The following is an 18,899-nucleotide window of genomic DNA, read 5'->3' as shown; positions in this document are numbered from 1 at the left end:
ACAACAATGTGCAAATTTACAGATTCTTTTCTATGATTCATTTAACCATAATCCTTGTTATATTCCTGTACTACATTTATTGTTATTATCATATACTTTTATACCTGTACCTTCGCTTAACTGTTTTATACTCTGACCTTACAAATAATAAAAATCGTTTGTAAACAAAAAAAGAATACAGCACTTCCAGGCCTTGCTTCGAGAAATGCTGCATTCTGCCTTTGCGTACGCTGGTAGAGGAGCAATTCCCACTCCCAGAGAAGGAGTTGCGGGTACCAATCCAACAGCGCCTGCAAGAAGAGGCCGGTTTGAAGATGTGTTGGTGACTTCGGATATGAGGTCATTCTTTCAGCTGACCCATCGACAGGTGTCATCCGGATCCAGCATCAGGGAACGCCTAGACCGTCAGGTGTCCGACTACATCGGGTTAACGGCCGATGTGGACGCTCTGAGGAGTGATGAACCCCTGGACTACTGGGTGGGCAGGCTTGACCTCTGGCCAGAGCTTGCCCAATTTGCAATCGAACTGTTGGCTTGCCCCTCATCCAGTGTCCTGTCCGAAAGGACGTTCAGCGCAGCAGGGGGGATCGTGACCGATAAGCGTACTCGCCTAGCTCACGACAGTGTTAACTACCTCACATTTCTAAAAATGAATGAGGCATGGATCTCGGAGGAATTCAACACATGGGACCAGTAGACCATGTATATGTCTATAAACAATTTTTTTAAACGAGCACACAGACCTTCTTTCTTCATTTGGCTCTATTCCTTGTCCAAAAAAAGCACACCGTACTATATGCCTGTACCCTCCTCTTTGAAGAGGTTGAGCGGTGTCATATTTCTACTGGGGCTGCTTATTATGAGGGGCTCCCACCATCCCTGTGCTGTGCTGACATCCTCCTGGGGCTTTACCTCTGCTGTGCATATTATGAGGGGGTCCCACCATCCCTGTGCTGTGCTGACTTCCTCCTGGGGCTGTACCTCTGCTGTGCATATTTTGAGGTGCTCCCACCATCCCTGTGCTATGCTCATTATGAGGGTCTCCCACCATCCCTGTGCTATGCTGACATCCTCCTGGGGCTGCTTATTATGTGGGGCTCCCACCATCCCTGTGCTATGCTGACATCCTCCTGGGGCTGCTTATTATGAGGGGCTCCCACCATCCCTGTGCTATGCTGACATCCTCCTGTGCTATGCTCATTATGAGGGGTTCCCACCATCCCTGTGCTATGCTCATTATGAGGGACTCCCACCATCCCTGTTCTATGCTCATTATGAGGGGCTCCCACCATCCCTGTGCTATGCTGACTTCCTCCTGGGGCTGCTTACGGTGCAGGTGTCAGTGCTGTATATCACGGTGCTGATGTCAGTACTCTCTATCACGGTGCTGCTGTCAGTGCTGTATATCACGCTGCTGATGTCAGTGCTTTATGTCACGCTGCTGATATCAGTGCTCTCTATCACGGTGCTGGTGTCAGATGACTCTATCACAGTGCATGTGTCATTGCTGTATGTCACGCTGCTGGTGATCATCTCCTGCACCCTCTTCTTTGCCTACCCTGGTCCCTGACCTTCCCTCTCCTCCATTGCCTTCATGCGCTCCACAGTCCTGAATTGTCACAACAATTTCACATATAAAAAAAGAATGCTTGTAGTTGTGGATCCCAGATTCACCTCATACATGTGTTATGTCATTGGCCATGTGGTGGGACTATGTTTGCACAGCTATTAATTATTTTGTGGCTGCAAATTTGACCTGTAGGTTTGCGAAGTTCGCCTCCCATTGAAGTCAATGGGGCCCGCCGCGAACGTTCCGGTTTGCGAACTATCGGCCGCGTTCGCGAAACGTCCCGTCGGAAGTTCGTCCATCACTACTCTCCTGAGACCAATGTAAGGGGCATACTACACCACTGAGACCAATGTAAGGGTCATAGGACTCCCCTGAGACCAATGTAAGGGTCATACGACTCCCCTGAGACCAATGTAAGGGTCATACGACTCCCCTGAGACCAATGTAAGGGGCATACGACTCTCCTGAGACCAATGTAAGGGGCATATGACTCCCCTGAAACCAATGTAAGGGGCATACTACTCCACTGACACAAATGACATCACAATGGCTAAGTGATTAGCACTTCCACCTGTCCGCTCTAGAGGTCATTAGTTTGAATTCCAACCTTGGCACTACCTGCCTGGAATTTTCATGTTCTCCCTGGGTGGATTTCCTCCGGGTTACTCTGGTTTCCTCCCACATTCCAAAGACATGCTGGGAGGTGAATTGGCTCCTGTGTATATTGTCCCCAGTATGTGTATGTATGAATGTGAGTTCAGAACCTTAGATTGTAAGCTCCTGAGGACAGGGACTGATGTGAATGTACAGTATACAGGGTATATGTAAAGCACAGGGTACATTGCCTGCACTATATACACATACCTGTAATAAATGGAAGGGAGATCCTACACTTTCCTTGTGTTCCGGATTTTATATCTAGATATACAGAATGTGTAAAGAAGCGATATAGAGAATGTGGGGGGAGGTGTGATGTAATATATACCTTCTATATACAGTATATACACAGAGTGTCTGTAGAGCCCGGGGAGGGGGGGGGGGGGCTGTCTATTCTCAGTATCTATACATCTGTTGATGGGGGGAGGGGTTCCTGTCTATTCCTAGTCTCTATACATCTGTTGATGGGGGAGGGGTTCCTGTCTAATGTGTTGGCCATACAAGCAGCTGTAGAATGTCCTTGGTGTTACATGACCCCCCATGTGGAGAAATCTGAATGGAACTTCCAGAGACGACATTCAGCCTCCTCTCCATCTCTCTCCTTTGGTGTCAGAGTTGGGTGGACGTTGTTGGATCTGGGAAGGTTCCCCCTGAGTTGGGTTGGAGTTTCTTCTATCTGATATCTGCTGGAGAATTGGAATGGGGAGATCAGACGGAGGAGAAGTTCTCCGGGGTTGGATGTCTACTAAAGATCTGGGAGGAAGATGAAGATGATGAGGGTGAGGAGGTTCTTCTGGGAGTGAGGGGGGAAGAGGACTTGTCCTTCAAGATTGACAGAAACTTTTCACTCTGAAAGAGGAAAGAAGAGAACATCTCCACTTCACTCCAAGCCAAACCACTTCTTATTATTTGTCACCAATTCCACACATCCTCCCCGGAGATAAAGAGGACCGGGAGCATCAGAAATAGAGGGGATCCAGGAGGAGACTGGTAAGGGTCTATACAGCGCACCCCGATATGGTTCAGGAGGGGGCCTCATGCTCCTTACTCCCTTTTCTGGCCAGATTGACTGCATTCTTGGATTAAGAATCCCGTATGGATTCTTAGAGGAACCTCACACTTTTTTTTTGTATTTTTGTGTGAGTGACCCCCTAAAAATCCATACCAGACTCAAAAGGGTCTTTTATGCATTTTGGGGGACATTTATAACAAAAGGTAGACTGACCTCTAAAAAGGCCCCCTCAAAATATAAAGCAGACCCTTGGAGGGGTCTATGTGGTGTTTGTTTCTCAAAAAAATAAAATAAATAAATACTATCAATGAAATGTGAATTGCCAAAAATATAAAACCCCTTTTTCCATTGTAAATGTCAGCGCTGCTGCAGCACTTTCTGTACATCAGAGAGATGTCCCTTCACAGACAGGGTTAGAGCCCCCCAGGATTAGGACCCCCTGAAATGTTATATAAAGGAATTTGACATTTTTATTGTTTCAGTTTAAACAACTAAAAATCTCCCAGCTTAATAGAATTTCTAATTATTTTTTGCATTGGTACATTTCGCACAACACAGCGGGAGGTGTAGGTGTCCCTAGTGCACCCACCCAAGGTGTTTACCCCTCATCTCTGCCCCACCAGGTCCTGAGACCGCACACTGACCCCACTTCTCAATTTATTGCATCCAGCATCTATCCTCCCCCGCAGACACCACCCCCCCCAGGACAGACAGCAGAAGGACCCCCTGATCCTCCCTGAGACTGCCCTGTCTGTGTCTCCCCTGGTGCTGAGAGGACAATGCACAGCTTCAATCAGAGGTGCCAAGAGGGACCATCCATAGAAACAACCCCAACCATAGAAGGCTCATCTAAGGAGCCAAGAGGGACCATCCATAGAGAGAATCACAACCATAGAAGGCTCATCTAAGGAGCCAAGAAAGACCATCCATAGAGAGAATCCCAACCATAGAATGCTCATCAGAGGAGCCAAGAGGGACCATCCATAGAAACAACCCCAACCATAGAAGGCTCATCTAAGGAGCCAAGAGGGACCATCCATAGAGAGAATCCCAACCATAGAATGCTCATCAGAGGAGCCAAGAGGGACCATCCATAGAGAGAATCCCAACCATAGAATGCTCATCAGAGGTGCCAAGAGGGACCATCCATAGAAACAACCCCAACCATAGAAGGCTCATCTAAGGAGCCAAGAGGGACCATCCATAGAGAGAATCCCAACCATAGAAGGCTCATCAGAGGAGCCAAGAGGGACCATCCACAGAGAGAATCCCAACCATAGAAGGATCATCTAAGGAGCCAAGAGGGACCATCCATAGAAATAACCCCAACCATAGAAGGCTCATCAGAGGAGCCAAGAGGGACCATCCATAGCAGTGGTCATCAACCCTGTCCTCAGGGCCCACTAACAGGCCAGGTTTTAAGTATTACCTTGGGTGAGATGCAGACTAGAATACGGCAATCACTGAGCAGCAAATGATATCACCTGTGATGTATTTCAGTTATCTTGCAAACTTGGCCTGTTAGTGGGACCTGAGGACAGGTGGTTGATGACCAGTGATCCATATGATCCATAGAGAGAAGCAACACCATTGAAGACTCAAGAAATATACAAAGATGAAGTGATCAAAAAGGTCAATTGCTTAGGGGTACCACATCCCAATATTAAATACAAAACGTAGAGAAAGGGGACAAAGGAACGGGGCTGGAGGGTAACCAACCTCCGGGACTTTTAAACGGTACCCAAATAGGGGTAAATAGAGAAAATACCCAATATAAAAGAAAAATGAACAATAATTTTATTAGTCGTAAGACAAAGTTTAAAACAATAAACAAACAGACATCAAAGCATAGGTTCATGTCAGTGTGTACAGACAGGATGTAGATCGAATGGTCACAAAATGTTACCAATCCTGCACATGACAAAATGCTGCTAATTTCAACATGTTTCGCTCCCTTGAGCTTCTTCAGGACAATGCAGCTTTTATTAAAAACTAAGAAAAAAAAGGGAAAGTAAATTACCAATACAATTAAGTAAAGGTATAATTACATAAGAAATGACATAGGCTGAGATAGTGCATATGCAATATGATCTATATGAAAGAAGGATCACAATCAATAGAACAATAATCACATAATTAAACATATATATGGAGTTGGACATAGTGATTAGGGTGAACAGGTAAATGAGGTAGCATCTTACCAGGTGGATCAAGGCTACTTAAATTGACTCCTTAAAAGCCTCATTTAAATCTGGAGAGCGCGTAGCTCTCAGGTTAAAGATCCAGTGCAGCAAGATCCGATTGTAATCACCTCCTCGATCACCTGGGGGATCGAGGAGGTGATCGAGGAGGTGATTACAATCAGATCTTGCTGCAGCGTGAATCGCGCTGGATCTTTACCCTGAGAGCTACGCGCTCTCCAGGTTTAAATGAGGCTTTTAGCTATAAACCTTTTTTGTAAATAGGGTTCCTCTTCCCCTTTTTTTTTTTCATATAATTATATTTATTAAATACTTCATCCAACTTTATTTGATTGGATTGTTCATATTTTATGAGATATGTATCACCATGTGGATCAGTGTGCTCAATAACAGTTTTTTTATTTTAGTCAGCTGTTCTTCACTGACTACATGCTTAATATTTTGAGATTTTTCCATATTCCTGGATACATTCATATTGGTATTATTTTTATTTCTATTTTTTGATTGCCGCAGTTTATATACATGTCCCCTCCATTCAATCTGCACGGGCGCCCCGGGGGGCAATGCTGGTAATTTGACCCCCTTTCAATCAATCAGGTGTCTAAGTCCAGGTTGCCCTTTGTTTTACATGAGACTATTCGCCAGCCAGCTCAGCTCCCATCTTTAGCTCTTATTCTGTCTTACGCCATCCAGGATGCTAAAGAGTTAGGGTGGCGTCTGTTTGGCGCTCTTTCCCTTTTGGCCCCTGTCCCCTAAATGATATATTGCTCACACATGCCATGGTTATATGTAGAATTGCACCCCAAAATATATTCTGCTGCTTCTCCCGAGTACGGGGATACCACATATGTGGGACTTTTTGGGAGTCTAGCCGCGTACGGCACCCAGAAAACCAATCACTGCCTTCAGGGTTTCTAAGGGTGCACATTTTTGATCTCACTCCTCATTACCTATCACAGTTTTGAAGGCCATAAAATGCCAAAATAACACAAACCCCCCCCCCCCCAAATGTCCCCATTTTGGAAAGTAGACACCCCAAGCTATTTACTGAGAGGCATGTTGAGTCCATGCAATATTTTATATTTTGCCACAAGTTGCAGGAATATTACAATGTTTTTTTTTTGCACAAAGTTGTCACTAAATGATATATTGCTCACACATGCTATGGGCATAAGTCAAATTACACCCCAAAATAAATTCTGCTGCTTCTCCTGAGTACGGGGATACCACATGTGGGGGACTTTTTGGGAGCCTAGCCACGTACGGGACCCTGAAAACCAAGCACCGCCTTCCGGATTTAAATATAAAACGCTACCAAAATAAAACTGTTATGCCGCGTACACACGAGCGGACTTTTCAACATCCAAAGTCCGACGGACTGAGTCCGTCAGACTATTCGATCGTGTGCGGGCTGCAACGGACTTTTGACTCGCCAAAGTCCGAAGGACTTTAGAATATGGAACATGCCTCAAATTTTTCCGAAGGAACTCTGCCGGACCCGGTCCCTTCGAAAAATTCGCTCGTGTGTATGCTACTCCGACGGACTAAAACCGACGCGAGGGCAGCTATTGGCTACTGGCTATGAACTTCCTTATTCGAATCCAGTCGTACGTCATCACGTTCGAATCCGTCGGAGTTTAGTGTGATCGTGTGTGGCCAAGTCCGCTCAGCCGAAAAGTCTGTCAGAACTCCGGCGGAACTCCTTCGGAAGTCTGTCGGACATAAGTCCTCTCGTGTGTACGGGGCTTTAGAGATCGCAGGGATCAGGCCTGACTCTGCGATCGCTGCAGTTATGTGTTTAGTGTTTTGTAAGTGACATTGATCGATCGATACTGCACTTGGGTGGGCTGGGCGGAGGGGCAAAACACAGGTGCTAGCAGGTATCTGGGCTGATCCCGCTAACAATGCGTTTTTTTGGAACCCTAAACTGCTGGAGATGCTAGTATAGATCTGATCAGATATCGATCTGTTCAGATTCTATTAGACATGTGCAGACTAGAATATTTCGTTTCGTTTTTTCGTTTTTGTCCGTAAATTTTATTTATTTAGTTACTCCCGAAATTCGTTTTTATTTATTTCGTTTTTCGTGCAAAAATTGCATTCGTCCGAAAATCCACATGAATTACGGTCGAATCTGTCTTGGAAGGCTTATGGTATCTGTCGAATGGATAAAGAAGATTCGATGGAGCTGCTAAACTATATATAGCCTATAGGCGGAGCATTCGGTTTCCGAAATGTACGATTGCAGTGTCGTATAGTTGCGACGATCCCGTCGAATATTATTATAAACGTGCAACGATCCCGTCGAATATTATTATAAACGTGCAACGATCCCGTCGAATATTATTATAAACATGCAACGATCCCGTCGAATATTATCATTATTTTTTTTTAATTTACTTCCCCCACCCAATTCCAGTATCGTTTCTCTCTGTCGATTCTGTTCTCTCTATGTCGAATATTTACTCTCTGTCGAAGCTTTTCTATATAATAGGACTAATAGAGGTAAACGAAACTTAGGCACATTCGACCACAGGTTCAATAGACATATGGAGTCACGTCGAATCTCCTATTCTATATCGAACGGTCACTTCGAATCTCCTATTCTATATCGAACTGTTGTAACAACGAAAACGAAAAAAAGCATTTATTTATGTCGGATCTTTCGTTTTTCGGAATCTGCACTTTCGTCATCGTTTGTCAAAACGAAAACGAAAATACCTGAAATTCGGACGAAAATGCATTCGGACGAAAACGAATGCACTTGTCTAGATTCTATACCACTATGGGAGGTGTATGCTTTGCGTGTGGGTGTTAGCGGTACTGGCACTAACCTAGCGCTGCCTGGGGTGACGCAGACCCTGACCCTAAAACCTAATTGATATCACCCGCCGGGTGATCAGGGGGTTAAACCTTTATTGGGTAATAAATGGTGGGTGCCCTGATGCTATAAAAAGCAAACTAACCAGAGTCACCCGTAACACTTATACGGTGATCACTGGTGAAAGGGTTAACTAGGGGCAATCAGGGGGTTAAAACCTTTATTAGGTAGTATATGGGGGTCCCTGGCGCTATATAAAAACCTGATGGGGAACCTAAATAACTAACTGGCTATCCAGCGTCACCAGTGACACTTATACAGTGATTGCTGGTGAAAGGGTTAACTAGGGGCAATCAGGGGGTTAAAACCATTATTGGGTAGTATATCGGGGTACCTAGCGCTATAAAAACCTGGCGGTGAACCTAAAAAAATAACTAGCTACCTAGCGACACTAGTGACACTAATGCAGCGATCAGAAAAATGATCGCTTAGTGACACTGGCAAAAGGGGGTGAAAGGGTTAACTCTAGGGGCAATCAGGGGGTTAAACCATTATTGGGGGGTAGGGGGCTACCCTAACACTAACTGCCCTGACAATTTTTACTGTCACAACTAACACTAAATGCAGTGATCAATAAATAAATGATCACTGCAATCAGTGACACTGTGACTGAGAGGGGGAGGGGGGGTGATTGGGGGGGGGGGGTGATTTGTGTGTCTACATGTCAGTGTAGTGCTGGTGCACTTACTTTCAGTGTTCTCCTCGTAGTCCGGTCAAAAAGACCGCCCCGAGGCGAATTACATCACTTCCTCCCTGCTTGTGTTTACTATACACAGTGGTAGGAAGCTTCTCATTCGCCAGGAGCGATCGAGAGAGGATGGCCAGAAACCAACGGCCATCCCCTCATCCCGGATCGCTCCTGAAGCGAAACGGACTGCCGCATCCAGCGGGAGGGGATCCGATCGGACCCCCCACCCGCTGGAAGGCGAGCACGTACATGTACGTGCTTGTGCCTGTACATGCCATTCTGATGACGTGCATTGGCATGTGGCGGTCCTTAAGTGGTTAAATATCGTACAGGGGGTGTCTATAGTATGTAAAGTGGCGCATGTTTCCCGTGTTTAGAACACTCCAAGAGCAAAATGACATTTCTAAAGGAAAAAAAGTAATTTAACACTGATAACAGCTGTAATGTATTGTCGGGTCCCGGCAAGTTAGATAAAAATCATTGAACAAAAATGGCATGGGTCCCCCCCCCAGCCCATTACCAGGCTCTTTGGGTATGGATATTAAGGGGAACCCCATACCCAAATTTTTAAAAAAAATTATGTGGGGGCCCCCATGCACTATATACTCTGAACATAAGTATATATACTATACGGTCTGCTCTAAATACTCTGCAGAAAATTAGGCCTTAGATGGTAGTGGTGACAGAACACTGTAACCCCTCACAGTTACTCTTGTTGGGCGCAGGAATAGGAAGGCTATCCACAAGGTTTAGGAGGGTGTCTATGGGAAGGTTTGACCATTCTTCCCAGAAGAGCATTTGTGAGGTCAAACGCTGATGTTGGATGAGAAGGCCTGGCTCACAGTCTCCGCTCTAATTCATCCCAAAGGTGTTCTATCGGGTTGAGATCAGGACCCTGTACAGGCCAGTCAAGCTCCTCCACACAAACTCGCTCATCCATGTCTTTATGGGAGCATGAAATTGTCCAAAATGTCTTGGTATGCGGACGCCTTAAGAGTTCCCTTCACTGGAACTAAGGGGGCCAAGTCCAACCCCTGAAAAACAACCCCCCACCATAATCCCCCCTCCCCCCACACCATAATTCCCCTCCACCAAATAATTTGGACCAGTGCACAAAGCAAGGTCCATAAAGACATAGATGAGTGAGTTTGGGGAGGAGGAAGTTGTCTGGCCTGACCTCAACCCGATAGAACACCTTTGGAATGAATTAGAGCGAAGACTGCAAGCCAGGGCTTCTCGTCAGCCTGACCTTATAAATGCTCTTCTGGAAGAACGGTCAAACATTCCCATAGACACCCTCCTAAACCTTGTGGACGGCCTTCCCAGAAGAGGTGAAGCTGTTATAGCTGCAAAGGGCCAACTCAATATTGAACCATCCGGACTAAGACTGGGATGCCATTAAAGTTTGTGTGTGTGTAAAGGCAGGCGTCCCAATACTTTTGGGAATATAGTGTATTACTCCACTGACACCAATGTAAGGGACATCCTACCCTTTTCTTGTGTCCCGGATATTATATCTAGATATACAGAATGTGTAAAGAAGTGATATAGAGAATGTGGGGGGAGGTGTGATGTAATATATACCTTCTATATACAGTATATACACAGAGTGTCTGTAGAGCCCGGGGGGGGGGGGGGGCTGTCTATTCCTAGTCTCTATACATCTGTTGATGGGGGAGGGGTTCCTGTCTAATGTGTTGGCCATACAAGCAGCTGTGGCATGGTCTTGGTGTCACATTACCCCCCATGTGAAGAGATCTGGATGTGGACGACATTCAGACTCCTCTCCATCTCTCTCCTTTGGTGTCAGAGTTGGGTGGACGTTGTTGGATCTGGGAAGGTTCCCCCTGAGTTGGGTTGGAGTTTCTTCTATCTGATATCTTCTGGAGAATTGGAATGGGGAGATCAGACGGAGGAGAAGTTCTCCGGGGTTGGATGTCTACTAAAGATCTGGGAGGAAGATGAAGATGATGAGGGTGAGGAGGTCTCTCTGGGAGTGAGGGGGGAAGAGGACTCGTCCTTCAAGATTGACAGAAACTTTTCACTCTGAAAGAAGAAAGAAGAGAACATCTCCACTTCACTCCAAGCCAAACCACTTCTTATTATTTGTCACTAGTGATGGACGAACTTCCGACGGGACGTTTCGCGAAAGCGAAATGCGAACGGACCCAAACGTTCGCGAAACCGAACGTTCGCCGCGGGCCCCATTGACTTCAATGGGAGGCGAACTTTGCAAACCTTCATGTCGAATTTGCGGCCACGTGGTAATTATTAGGGGGTAAAACGTAGTCCCACCATCTGGACAATGACATAATACATGTATGAGGTGAATTTGGGATCGATAACTACAAGCATTTTTATTTTATTTGGGAAATTGTTCTAACAATTCAGGACTATGGAGCTAATGAAGGCAATGGAGGAGAGGGAAGGTCAGGGACCAGGGTAGGCAAAGAAGAGGGTGCAGGAGATGATCACCAGCAGCGTGACATACCGGAATGACACATGCACCGTGATAGAGGCATCTGACAGCAGCACCGTAATACAGAGCACTGACAGCAGCACCGTGACATACAGCGCTGACAGCAGCACCGTGACATACAGCGCTGACAGCAGCACCGTGACATACAGCGCTGACAGCAGCACCGTGACATACAGCGCTGACAGCAGCACCGTGACATACAGCGCTGACAGCAGCACCGTGACATACAGCGCTGACAGCAGCACCGTGACATACAGCACTGACAGCAGCACCGTAAGCAGCCCCAGGAGGAAGTCAGCACAGCACAGGGATGGTGTGATCCCCTCATAATAAGAACCCCCAGGAGGAAGTCAGCACAGCACAGGGATAGTGTGATCCCTTCATAATAAGAACCCCCAGGAGGAAGTCAGCACAGCACAGGGATATCATAAGCAGCCCCAGTAGAAATATGACACCGCTCAACCTCTTCAAAGAGGAGGGTAGGGGCATATAGTACGGTGTGCTTTTTTGGGTCAAGGAAGTGAGCAGACTGTACGTCAGTCCCTATACCGCTGAAGGACTGCTGCAGTATAGGGCAGCGGTCAGCAGTGGTGCACGTCAACCCTATCTATTGTGGACCTATAGCGGTCCTTACAGAACAGCAGACTGTACCGCACTCAAGCCTATGTACCGTAGCACCCTATACCAAGTTACCAGTCCTTATAAGAACTTTTGTGGACCAAGCAGGTTGTGTATTAGTGTTTAGCAGACTGTACGTCAGTCCCTATACCGCTGAAGGACTGCTGCAGTATAGGGCAGCGGTCAGCAGTGGTGCACGTCAACCCTATCTATTGTGGACCGATAGCGGTCCTTACAGAACAGCAGACTGTACCGCACTCAAGCCTATGTACCGTAGCACCCTATACCAAGTTACCAGTCCTTATAAGAACTTTTGTGGACCAAGCAGGTTGTGTATTAGTGTTTAGCAGACTGTACGTCAGTCCCTATACCGCTGAAGGACTGCTGCAGTATAGGGCAGCGGTCAGCAGTGGTGCACGTCAACCCTATCTATTGTGGACCGATAGCGGTCCTTACAGAACAGCAGACTGTACCGCACTCAAGCCTATGTACCGTAGCACCCTATACCAAGTTACCAGTCCTTATAAGAACTTTTGTGGAACAAGCAGGTTGTGTGTTAGTGATTAGCAGACTGTACGTCAGTCCCTATACCGCTGAAGGACTGCTGCAGTATAGGGCAGCGGTCAGCAGTGGTGCACGTCAACCCTATCTATTGTGGACCGATAGCGGTCCTTACAGAACAGCAGACTGTACCGCACTCAAGCCTATGTACCGTAGCACCCTATAACAAGTTACCAGTCCTTATAAGAACTTTTGTGGAACAAGTGAGTTGTGAATGTTTAGCAGACTGCAGCAGAAGGGCAGCAGTCAAGTATAATATCCTTTCTATATTTGGAAGAAAGAATATTATACATGTACAAGCCTATTACTGTACCACTGATACCAGTCCTGAAAAGAACCTTTGTGGAACTAATAATAACAGCAAGTCTTTAAAATTACCCTCACTGCCTGACAACACTGCTTCCTTCCTGTCCCTATACAAATTGGCAAAAAAAGAGAACGATTAGTGGTTACTGGAACAGCTCTTTTGTGGACCTTGATAGTAACAGCTAATGATGATGATGATGATGATGATGATGAAAGACTAATCTGGCTGTCCCTGTAGCATACACCGTCCTTTCCCTTTCTCTAAACTAACAAAAGACACTCAGGCTGCTGCAAGAATCAGCAGCACAGCAAACCTATCAACACCTAACACCTATACCAGTCCTGAAAAGAACTTTTGTGTACCAAATAGCTAGTGGTTTATCTCTCCCTACTCCACACAGGAACCTGTCCCTATCGTAACAGAAGAAAGAATGTAAAATGGCCACCGGATCGGGTGTATTTATAGGTTAGGGGGAATGTCCAAGTGTCCATGTGCTGTCATGTCTCAATTGGCTGTCCTGTATCACATGATAAACGTGTCACCAAAGGTTAAAGTTCTTGTATACATTAAACACGTAAGTCCGCCGCGGCGAACGACGGAAAAAGGCGTTCGAACGTGCGGACCGCGAATGTCGGAAATTCGCCGCGAAACGACCGCCGGGCGAAACGTTCGTCCATCACTATTTGTCACCAATTCCAACCCATCCTCCCCGGAGATAAAGAAGACCCGGAGCATCAGAAATAGAGGGGATCCAGGAGGAGACTGGTAAGGGTCTATACAGCGCACCCCGATATGGTTCAGGAGGGGGCCTCATGCTCCTTACTCCCTTTTCTGGCCAGATTGACTGCATGCTTGGATTAAGAATCCCCTATGGATTCTTAGAGGAACCTCACACTTTTTTTTTGTATTTTTGTGTGAGTGACCCCCTAAAAATCCATACCAGACTCAAAAGGGTCTTTTATGCATTTTGGGAGACATTTATAACAAAAGGTACACTGACCTCTAAAAAGGGCCCCTCAAAATATAAAGCAGACCCTTGGAGGGGTCTATGCGGTGTTTGTTTCTCAAAAAAAATAAAAAAAAATAAATACTATCAATTAAATGTGAATTGCCGGAAATATAAAACCCCTTATTCCTTTGTAAATGTCAGCGCTGCTGCAGCACTTTCTGTACATCAGAGAGATGTCCCTTCACAGGCAGGGTTAGAACCCCCCAAGATTAGGACCCCCCTGAAATGTTATATAAAGGAATTTGACATTTTTATTGTTTCTGTTTAACCACTTCAGCCCCGGACCAATTAACAGCCTAAGGACCAGAGGTCTTTTTACAATTTCGCACTGCACTGCTTTAACTGGTAATTGCGCGGTCATGCAATGTTGTACGCAAACAAAATTTGCGTCCTTTTCTTCCCACAAATAGAGCTTTCTTTTGATGGTATTTTATTGCCTCTGCGATTTTTTTTTTTTGCGATATAAATGGAAAAAGACCGAAAATTTTGAGAAAAAATGATATTTTCTACTTTTTGTTATAAGAAAAATTGAATAAACTCAATTTTAGTCATACATTTAGGGCAAAATGTATTCAGCCACATGTCTTTAGTAAAAGAAAATGTCAATAAGCGTATATTTATTGGTTTGCGCAAAAGTTATAGAGTCTACAAACTAGAGTACATTTTCTGGAATTTACACAGCCTTTAACCACTTACAGACCGCACCATTTTGCTGGTCAAAGACCAGACCACTTTTTGCGATTCGGCACTGCGTCGCTTTAACTGACAATTTCGCGGTCGTGCAACGTGGCTCCCAAACAAAATTTACATCCTTTTTTTCCCACAAATAGAGCTTTCTTTTGGTGGTATTTGATCACTCCTGCGGTTTTTATTTTTTTGCGCTATAAACAAAAATAGAGCGACAATTTTGAAAAAAAACACATTATTTTTTACTTTTTGTTATAATAAATATCCCCCAAAAATATATAAAAAACATTTTTTTACCTCAGTTTAGGCCGATACGTATTCTTCTACATATTTTTGGTAAAAAAATAAATCGCAATAAGCGATTATTGATTGGTTTGCGCAAAAGTTATAGCATTTACAAAATAGGGATAGTTTTATAGCATTTTTATTAATAATTTTTTAGTATTTTTTTTTTACTAGTAATGGCGGCGATCAGCGATTTTTATTGTGACTGCGACATTGTGGGGGACCCATCGGACATTTTTGACACATTTTTGGGACCATTGTCATTTATACAGTAATCACTGCTATATAAATGCAGTGATTCCTGTGTAAATGACACTGGCAGTGAAGGGGTTAACCAGTGGGTGGCAGTGTAGGGGTTAAGTGTTCCTAGGGGTGTGTTACTAACTGTGGGGGGGTTGAGCTTTCATTTAGTGAACACTGATCTCTGCTCCAATCACATGGAGCAGAGATCAGCGTCACTAGTTGCTAGGCAGAATGGAGAAATGCTGCTTACACGCCACTTCCTCCATTCATTTGTCCCGTGAGACGATCGCGGGTATGCCCGCGTCGATCGAGTCCGCGGGTCCCGCAACCGGACTCACGGGGGTCCCGACCAGCACGGGAGCATGCCGCCGGCGGCGCGCTCCCAATGGCAGGGAGACATTGAAGATTGGACGCACCTGTACGCCAATATGCCTGCCCGTGCCATTCTGTCTACGTACATCGGCGTGCGCTGGTTGGGAACCGGTTAATTTATGACTGCCTATCTCATTTCTTGAGGTGCTAAAATGGCAGGGCAGTACAACCCCCCCCCCCAAATGACCCCATTTTGGAAAGTAGACACCCCAAGGAAATTGCTAAGGGGCATGTTGAGACCATTGAATTATTTTTTTTTTGTCCCAAGTGATTGAATAATGACACAAAAAAAAAACAAGTTTACTAAAAGTTGTCATTAAATGATATATTGCTCACACATGCCATAGTTATATGTGGAATTGCACCCCAAAATATATTCTGCTGCTTCTCCTGAGTACGGGGATACCACATGTGTGGGACTTTTTGGGAGTCTAGCCGTGTACAGGACCCCGAAAACCAATCACTGCCTTCAGGGTTTCTAAGGGTGCACATTTTTGATTTCACTCCTCATTACCTATCACAGTTTCGAAGGCCATAAAATGCCAAAATAGCACAAACCCCCCCCCCTCCCCAAATGACCCCATTTTGGAAAGTAGACACCCCAAGCTATTTACTGAGAGGCATGTTGAGTCCATGCAATATTTTATATTTTGCCACAAGTTGCAGGAATATTAATTTTTTTTTTTTTTGCACAAATTTGTCACTAAATGATATATTGCTCACACATGCCATGGGCATAAGTCAAATTACACCCCAAAATAAATTCTGCTGCTTCTCCTGAGTACGGGGATACCACATGTGGGGGAGTTTTTGGGAGCCTAGCCACGTACGGGACTCCGAAAACCAAGCAATGCCTTCAGGATTTAAATCTAAAACGTTACCAAAAAAAACTGTTAGCGATGGCAGGGATCAGGCCTGACTCTGCGATCGCTGCAGTTATGTGTTTAGTGTTTTGTAAGTGACAGTGATCGATCGATACTGTACTTGGGTGGGCTGGGCGGAGGGGCAAAACGCAGGTGCCAGCAGGTATCTGGGCTGATCCTGCTAACAATGCGTTTTTTTGGAACCCTGAACTGCTGGGGACGCTAGTATAGATCTGATCAGATCAGATATTGATCTGTTCAGATTCTATACCACTACGGGAGGTGTATGCTTTGTGTGTGGGTGTTAGCGGTACTGGCACTAACCTAGCGCTGCCTGGGGCGACACAGACCCTGACCCTAAAACCTAATTGATATCACCCGCCGGGTGATCAGGGGGTTAAACCTTTATTGGGTAATAAATGGTGGGTGCCCTGATGCTATAAAAAGCAAACTTACCAACCAGAGTCACCCGTAACACTTATACGGTGATCACTGGTGAAAGGGTTAACTAGGGGCAATCAGGGGGTTCAAATCTTTATTAGATATTATATGGGGGTCCCTGAAGCTATATAAAACCTGACGGGGAACCTAAATAACTAACTGGCTAACCAGCGTCACCAGTGACACTTATACTGTGATCGCTGGTGAAAGGGTTAACTCTAGGGGCAATCAGGGGGTTAAAACCATTATTGGGTAGTATATGGGAGTATCTAGTGCTATAAAAACCTGGCGGTGAACCTAAAAAAATAACTAGCTACCTAGCGACACTAGTGACACTAATGCAGCGATCAGAAAAACGATCGCTTAGTGACACTGGCAAAAGGGGGCGAAAGGGTTAACTAGGGGCAATCAGGGGGTTAAACCTTTATTGGGGGGTAGGGGGCTACCCTAACACTAACTACCCTGACAATTTTTACTGTCACAACTGACACTGAATGCAGTGATCAGTAAATAAGGGGGAGGAGGGGCGATCGGGGGGGTATGTGTGCCTACATGTCAGTGTAGTGTTTGGTGCACTTACTTTCTCTCTTCTCCTCGTAGTCTGGTCAAAAAGACCGCCAGAGGAGAATGACATCACTTCCTCCCTGCCTCTGTTTACTATACACAGTGGGTGGAAGCTTCTCATTCACCAGGAGTGATCGAGAGGGGATGGCCAGAAACCAATGGCCATCCCGGATCGGACCCCCCACCTGCTGGAAGGCAAGCACGTACATGTACGTGCTTGTGCCTGTACATGCCATTATGATGACGTGCATTGGCATGTGGCGGTCCTTAAGTGGTTAAATATCGTACGGGGGGTGTGTATAGTATGCCTGTAAACTGGCACATGTTTCCCGTGTTTAGAACACTCCAAGAGCAAAATGACATTTCTAAAGGAAAAAAAGTAATTTAACACTGATAACAGCTGTAATGTATTGTCGGGTTCCGGCAAGTTAGATAAAAATCATTGAACAAAAATGGCATGGGTCCCCCCCCCAGCCCATTACCAGGCTCTTTGGGTATGGATATTAAGGGGAACCCCGTACCCAAATAAAAAAAAAAATTATGTGGGGGCCCCCATGCACTATATACTCTGAACAGAAGTATATATACTATACGGTCTGCTCTAAATACTCTGCAGAAAATTAGGCCTTAGATGGTGGTGGTGACAGAACACTGTAACCCCTCACAGTTACTCTTGTTGGGCGCAGGAACGGGAAGGCTGTCCACAAGGTTTAGGAGTGTGTCTATGGGAAGGTTTGACCATTCTTCCAGAACAGCATTTGTGAGGTCAAACACCGATGTTGGATGAGAAGGCATGGCTCACAGTCTCCGATCTAATTCATCCCAAAGGTGTTCTATTGGGGTTGAGATCAGGACTCTGTACATGCCAGTCAAGTTCCTCCACACAAACTCGCTCATCCATGTCTTTATGGATCTTGCTTTGTGCACTGGTGCGCAGTCGTGTTGGGACAGGAAGGGGCCGTCCCCAAACTGTTGCCACAAAGTTGGGAGCATGAAATTGTCCAAAATGTCTTGGTGTGCTGACGCCTTAAGAGTTCTCATCACTGGAACTAAGGGGCCGAGCCCAACCCCTGAAAAACAACCCCGCACCATAATCCCCCCTCCCCCACAGCATAATCCTCCTTCCCCCCACACCATAATCCCCTCTCCACCCACACCATAATCCCCCCTCCACCAAATGCTTTGGACCATTGAACAAAGCAAGGTCCATAAAGACATAGATGAGTGAGTTTGGGGAGGAGGAAGTTGACTGGCCTGTACAGGGTCCTGACCTCAACCTGATAGAACACCTTTGGAATGAATTAGAGCGGAGACTGCAAGCCAGGGCTTCTCGTCAGCCTGACCTCATAAATGCTCTTCTGGAAGAATGGGTCAAACCTTCCCATAGACACCCTCCTAAACCTTGTGGACGGCCTTCCCAGAAGAGGTGAAGCTGTTATAGCTGCAAAGAGCGGAGCCAAC

Source organism: Lithobates pipiens, unplaced genomic scaffold (genome assembly GCF_037356315.1).
Source record: "Lithobates pipiens isolate NorthernLeopardFrog02 unplaced genomic scaffold, aLitPip1_a1.2 Scaffold_41, whole genome shotgun sequence".
Taxonomy (NCBI): Eukaryota; Metazoa; Chordata; class Amphibia; order Anura; family Ranidae; genus Lithobates; species Lithobates pipiens.
The sequence above is the reverse complement of the archived record's forward strand: the minus strand, read 5'-3'. Positions refer to the sequence as shown.